At 35.2% G+C, this 7725-nt stretch overlaps 1 long non-coding RNA gene across 1 annotated transcript; it reads left to right on the top strand.

Annotated features, from left to right (window-relative positions):
- The first annotated feature begins 2544 nt into the window (after positions 1-2544).
- Positions 2545-7362, top strand: LOC306884904. The gene is made up of 4 exons (XR_013785494.1): positions 2545-2573; positions 4636-4718; positions 5556-5589; positions 6085-7362. It is a non-coding gene; the product is annotated as an uncharacterized lncRNA (long non-coding RNA).
- The last annotated feature ends 363 nt before the right edge of the window (positions 7363-7725 follow it).

Genomic DNA, 7725 nt, shown 5'->3' with positions numbered 1-7725 from the left:
TGATGACGTCGCGAATGACGAAAGCGAATTATCACATAAGTTTTGGTTTATCGCAAAAGAAATCTGCCCTTGACCCATTTCCATACTTAATTTTGTGTATGTCGCAAGTTATCTACCTTTTGTTTTCCAACCCCCCTCCCCTAAACAAATAAGCAAAAAATATGGAGAGCGTGTTCAGACAGTTTATTGAAATTTGCCAGCTTACTGTTATTTCAATTTCACAAATAATTGAAATTGTACAAAATATCTGAAGATGACAGCAGAATGAAGCAGTTGCTTGTCTGATAGGCCTAGAGCTCGAAGAAACTACCCCAATGCAACGAAGCCCATGGGTATAGGAGAGCTTACATTCAAGTGTTGTTAAAAAAAGACTGCATGAATCTAGAATAAAATGTTTTTGTTTAAAAGCAGATGCGCTGTTCTTTCTTTTGATATACTGTATTGTATGTTCAGATATTCATACAACAAATTATTCTGGGGGCCATGAAAGTTTCATGAAAATGATCATAAATCTTGGTGCTGTTGGCAACTATTTAAAAAAAATGCTGAGGGGAAAGAGTTAAAGTACAGTTAAAGGTATATTTCATGTATAAACAATTAATACTTAAATAGGAACAGTAGTAGTACTAGTAATAATTAAAGTATGATGTGAAGTTCACTTAAAGAAAACTTACAAGTATACCCGCAGTATAAAACTACTAAACAAGTATTTTCCTTAGAGTATACTTCAAAGTGTACTTTCATAAACTAAAAAATGCGCTACAAGTATTTAACAACACTGACCAAAATTATAAACTCAACACTTTTGTTTTTGCCCCCATTTTTCATGAGCTGAACTCAAAGATCTAAGACTTTTTCCATGTACACAAAAGGCCTATTTCTCTCAAATATTGTTCACAAATCTGTCTAAATCTGTGTTAGTGAGCACTTCTCCTTTGCCGAGATAATCCATCCACCTCACAGGTGTGGCATATCAAGATGCTGATTAGACAGCATGATTATTGCACAGGTGTGCCTTAGGCTGGCCACAATAAAAGGCCACTCTAAAGTTCTTGCATGGCCAGCACACTCACCGGACATGTCACCCATTGAGAATTTTTGGGATGCTCTGGATCGGCATATACGACAGCGTGTTCCAGTTCCTGCTAATATCCAGCAACTTCGCACAGTCATTGAAGGGGAGTGGACAACCTGATCAACTCTATGCGAAGGACATGTGTTGCACTCCGTGAGGCAAATGGTGGTCACACCAATACAGTAAAACTGCTCATTTTAGAGTGGCCTTTTATTGTGGCCAGCCTAAGGCACACCTGTGCAATAATCATGCTGTGTAATCAGCATCTTGATATGCCACACCTATGAGGTGGATGGATTATCTCGGCAAAGGAGAAGTACTCACTAACACAGATTTAGACAGATTTGTGAACAATATTTGAGAGAAATAGGCCCTTTGTGTACATAGAAAAAGTCTTAGATCTTTGAGTTCAGCTCATGAAAAATGGGGGCAAAAACAAAAGTGTTGCGTTTATAATTTTGTTCAGTGTAGTATAAACTATCATTATACCTGTAAGTTCACTTCTAGTATAACTGCAGTACAAACTAAGAACAGATGTAAACTAGTTGTGTACTCTAACTACTGTTACACTTAAAGTATACATTTGTATACTAAAATGTGGGCCAATTTAGTCCCAAGCGGTATTGAAATAGTACACTTACAAGTATACTGCTAGTACATATATATTAGTATACTTACTACATGAAGTATACTAAAAAATATACTTGAACATTACTTAAGTATAGACTTAATGTCAAACTCTGCTCAGCAGTTTCAAAAATGCATGTTTAGCTGTGGATCTGTAAAGAACATACTCAGTAAAAAAAATGTGTTGGATTTATATGATTTAATCATACACAAGAATGAATTATATGCATCAATAAAGTAACACAAACATAATTTTGTTCACATAACATCAATAGCAAATTAACTTATTTTGAAGTGACCACATCTCAGAGTCATTTTGTAGTTACTTTACAAGATTTGTTAGATTTTACATTTTTTGTGTCACATTATTAGTTTGTTAAAATCACCAATGGGAATGAACATTTCTGTAGGTGATTTACTGACAAAGCGCACACACAGAGACCAACACAATCTATCAAGAGCAGTGCAAACTGGCGTCTGCTTTAAGATATGTTTTATGGGGCATGAAATAATGGCACACATACTGCTAAACTAACTAGCACAAATCTTAATAAATGGACAAATCAACACTGAAATTCATTAATACAGTAAAAGAAACTACTCAGACATTTCAGGACACGCTGAATTAGTTTGCTGGAAAAGCAATGTCTTCTGGAAAACGGTACATAAAGTGAAAGAGAAAATAAACTGTTCCCAAACACAAAAGATGAACCTGATAATTTCGCAACAGTATAACATTATAGAGATGTGAAAGTATGTTGTTCCTTCTATACTCAAATAGTTCTCAGAGGGATAAAAAAAGGGTGCATATAAATAGAGCAATACTTCAGGCCGAGAGAATCACTCTTCAGATGCTCTTCACTGACTCCAGGTTGGTAAGATTATTCATACTTAAATTTGTGTCTCAAACTGATTACATTACTGATTATACACACAGGTGATTTTATATTTTGGTTGTTTAGTTTAGAAATTATACAACACTTTGTTAAAACTGGAGAAAAAATGTGCATGACGTTAATTAGTTCAAAATTCATATTTTAATTCCAAAAGATTTTTCCCAGGGCTTGAGATTAAGGATGAAAGAATGGATGAAACGCATTTGTCCATGTTTCACTCCATCTCGAGTCGCGCTCGCGGAAGGTGCTCGAGAAACAGGATCTCTTCCGCGGGTCGGTATGCTTTCAACTCCTTTTTTTTTAATCTCAAGCAAGAGGCTGTACGACATTCATGTTACATGATTTGACTGATTTTTACGTAGACAGGGTGACATATATATATGTGTGTATATGTGTATATACACCCCCCCCCATAAAAAAAAGAAAAGAAAAAAAAACCCGCGATGAGTGATTCATATTTCAAGCGATTCATTCAAAACGCTGAATCCTGGTGTGTATTTTCTTTTGCAAGGTACCACATTTCCATGGCCATGTACTTACTCTCTATCTTTAACTGACACAATGATCGGAAGTGCGTGCTTTTCTGTAGACCAACAAAGAAATACTGTAAAATCAGATCTCCCATCCAGAAAGAGAGCAACAATTCCTTATGTAATATCATATTGGAATAATATTGTGGAGAATATACCTTGGGAGAAAGTATGGACTTTGCCTCATAAGTATCTGCTTACCAATAAAATAAAGGAAATAACATTTAAATTGATTCACAAATGTTACCCAACTAAAACCTTTCTTAGGAAATATAAGTCAGACATTGAAGTGAACTGCAGTTTTTGTCATTCATCTGAAGGAGACTTCATTCATTTGTTTTGCCAATGCACCTACACTGGAAAATTTTGGTCAGACTTTTTAGTGTTTATCCAATCTTATTTTGTAAGTGACTTTTCTTTCTGTTTTAAGGATGCTTTCTTTGGATTGTTTGACTATTCAAAAGAAAATACAGGAAAATATTACGTTAATGTTTGTACTGTTTAATAAAAAAAAGAAGAAAAAAAACGCTGAATCGTTCAGTTGCATTGAGATTGACAGTGCGCATTAGTATGCTGTGATCTTTGGAACTATGTTTGTTGGTGAGATAGGACAAAAAATAGTGCTTTTTTTACTGAACTATAAATCAATGTAACATTTGCAATGGTGATTCATCAGAACAGCTGATTTGTGTTAACAGTTGTTTTAAGTTGCTTAACTATATCAGTTGTTTTAAAGTGAAGTGAAGTGACACACGGCCAAGTATGGTGACCCATACTCGGAATTCGTGCTCTGCATTTAACCCATCCAACGTGCACACACACAGCAGTGAACACACACACACAGCAGTGAACACACACACACCGTGAACACACACCCGGAGCAGTGGGCAGCATTTATGCTGCGGTGCCCGGGGAGCAGTTGGGGGTTCGGTGTCTTGCTCAAGGGCACCTCAGTCGTGGTATTGAGGGTGGAGAGAGCGCTGGACATTCACTCCCCCCACCTACAATCCCTGCCGGCCCGAGACTCGAACCCGCAACCTTTGGATTACGAGTCCGACTCTCTAACCATTAGGCCACGACTTCCCCTAAGTCGCTAAAAATAAACATGTTTTAAGCAACCTCTGTGCTATGTGTGCATTTACACATTTGTTTTGATTTCTCCACATGAGTCTCTCCCTGTAACTAGAAATACATTCACCGTTTACACCGAATTCTTGCGTTTAATGCTTCTCTAGTTATTTTTGTCACTGAAGTTTTAATCAGATTAACTACTTGTCCCGTCAGACAAGTAAAATTTTCATTCACTTGTATTTTCATAAAATCCACTTCTTGTTCCGGACAAGCGTTAATGTCGAGCCCTGTTTTCCAAAACAACAAACAAGTTGGAAAGAATACTGATTAACAAATTAAAAATTTTACTGTGTGTGTGCTAACAGTAGTTTTAATTCAGCGGGTGGAATAAATTTATATATATTTTATAACTTTTATGTTTTTATCATCCTGACAGGGTTTGAAAGACCACACACAGACTGGTGACCTTAGGCAGCAGTGTTTCAGATCCCAGCATTTGACTTCATCCTTCAGTACAGCGTGAGTCATAAGTCATTATTTATTTATTTGTCATTTTTGGGCCATGGTTTGCTTGGGCATATTTGCTTTATGTTGTGTTAAAAAATGTGGAGAATTGTTTAACAAAATAAGAGAGATTGAAAAATGTGCATGCTATTTTATATACTGTCCTGAATAAGATATTTGACATAATAAATGTTTACTCAGTCCAAAATAATAGCTGAATTTATAAAAAATGACCCTGTTGTAAAGTTTACATACCATTGAATCTTAAAACTGTGTGTCGTTAACTGGATGATCCACAGTTACACTGGCCACTGTTCTTCAGATAAATCCTCCATGTTACACAAATTTTTTGGTTTTCCAATATCTTCTGCATATTTGAACCCGTTCTACCCATTGACTGTATGATTTTGAGATCAATCTTTTCACACTGAGGACAACTGGAAACAACTGTTACAAAAGCTGCAAACATTCACTGATGCTCCAGAAGGAAAAACAATGCATTACTTACACATCATCATCCTGTTCAAAGTTTTCACCCTCAAACTCCTAATTGTGTTTCCTTCTGGAGCATCAGTGAACATTGGAACCTTTTGTAATAGTTGTGTTTGAGTCAAAATCTAAATTTCTAAATCATACAGTCACTGCTGGCAAGGGGTCAAATATGCAAAAGAAAAAAGTCAACTTATTCAGAATAGTACTATATACTGTGTTGAAATTTTTGCAGATTCTGCATAGGTATGTAAACCTGAGTACAACTGTACATTATCACATGCTTTTATCACTGAACTGTATATCGTGAGTTATGCATTATTGTTAGAGTAATCTTTTGAAAATGTTTAATGTCTAATACAGGTGAAGTGAATCAACCAGACGAGATGTCCCAGAAGTAAGAATTTCTTGTTCAAAGCTTTGACTTTATCTTTATTATTTTTAATCAACTGATTATTATCATTATGAATACATACTTTACAAGGTTTCACGATTAACATTAGTTAACTACATTAGTTCAAATGACCTATTAACTTTATTAATGCTTTTTTAACTTTATTAAAACTAAAATGATGAACTAGCCTGAGTGATAAATAATTGCAATTTTATTTAACACAGTTTTATTTAACACAAGCATGCAACTGGACACTCGTGTAACAAAACATCCAAGATGGAGGGAAGATAGCAGAGGAAGGAATTAAAAAGCTGAAGTGGAGCACAGCCAATGAATTAACTAAATGTATCAATGGAGCCATTAATATAAAGTTTTAGCTTAGTGTTGTTAGTTTGCTATATTGCAAAAGTGCAGCATGCTAATTGCATAAAGGTTAATAGAATTTGTGCCCAAACATCCAGTGTTGTCTACTTCTCACAAAAACTTTTGATATTTCAGGAAATTTGAAGACCTCAGTGATGAACTGATACAAAGCATTGAGAAACTCAACTCAGAATACAAGAGAAATCATAAAACTCTCTCAGATCAAATAAAGAAACTGAATGGCATCACCAAAGAACTTGAATCCATGCACAAGAACACTACGAAGGGTAGTTTGGTAGGAGCATCAATAGGAGCACTAGGAGGAATTACATTGCTGGGTATAGCTTTGGCCCCATTTACATTTGGTGCTTCTATAGCTGTTACTGGTGCTGCTGGTGTTACTGCTATGGGTGTCGGAGTAACTGGAGGATTAATAGGTGCAGCATCTAACATCACTAACATGTACAAGCAGAAAAACATGCGTCAGACTATTGAGAATATCATCAATGATTTCCAGAACACAATCGACCCATTGATTGAGCTTCTGAATACAATTTCTGAAACCATACAAAATCTTCAGAAAGTGGAGCACATGTATTCTCTTAAAAATAAGGCAGTACTGACAAGTGTTAAAGCTGTGAAAACCGCTTCAAGCATAAGTAAACTTTTATTTGTGCTTCGAACTACTAAAATTGGGAAAGTGTTCGCAAGAGCTGCCAAAACACTTCAAGTGGTTGGCAAACTATCTATGTCAATCTCATCTCTATTTGTTGTCCTTGATGTTTACACCATTTATTGTAATTCAGCAGAGCTCTCTGAAATGAATTCAGAAAAAGAGAGAAAAGCAGAAGAAATCAAATCAGAAACCTTGAAATTTATTTGTCAAATGAGAGAAACGGCTGGTAAATTTCAGGAGACTCTGGATGGAATTAAACATGCTAGAGATGCTATTAACAGCGCATTACAAATCAGTCAAGAAAATCATTTTAGAAATGACTGAACTGCTCTGTTTAGTTTTGTCAATTTATCGGCACACTTTAAACTGAAATCTTGAAAACTGAAGGGTTAGTGATACATGCAAACTCTCACATTACAGTTTTTCATTTGCAGAAAAATAAGGTAAAGCATAAATGTTTTGTCAATAATTTTGTAATTATATGTGACCATTAAATACTGTAGTCTTAATACTCTGCAGTAATTTTTCTTGTTTTTCTGGTTCTGTATGACCTTGGATAAACTCTATTTGCAAACAGTCTTTGTAAATGAACCACTTGCACTAGAGTTTAGATATTTTTATTTCTTCTGAAATTCTATGGGCCTCCATTTTATTTGCTCTTTTTGTTGTGTATGTTACTGTTTTGTAATGTAAAGACCAAATTAGCTATTGCAAAATAAAAGGACATTTGATCTCACAAACATATTCACCAAATCGTGTGATCTTTTATAGGAAAGTATTTGTTGAAATAAACTGAAAATGAACTGAAGCTAAAATAAAACAATTTTGTTTAATAATAACAATAATAATGTTTATTTTACATAGCACCTTCCAAGAAACTCAAGGATGCTTTACAATGATGAATCCATAAACATAACAACAAAAATAAGGATCGGCATGCATATACGTTGAGTGCAAAGAACACAAACTCAGCCAGAACAGAAGAAGGGAAGTTAGAAAACATACATTGTGATCAGAGTACAAATACATTTGCATACAAAAACATTGAGTGTATAGAACACAAAACACAACCAGGGGTGCGTTTCCCAAAAGCATCGTTA

The sequence above is a fragment of the Barbus barbus genome (assembly GCF_936440315.1).
Source record: "Barbus barbus genome assembly, chromosome: 19".
Classification (NCBI taxonomy): domain Eukaryota; kingdom Metazoa; phylum Chordata; class Actinopteri; order Cypriniformes; family Cyprinidae; genus Barbus; species Barbus barbus.
Note: the sequence above shows the minus strand (reverse complement) of the source record. Positions and strands in the feature narration are given on the sequence as shown.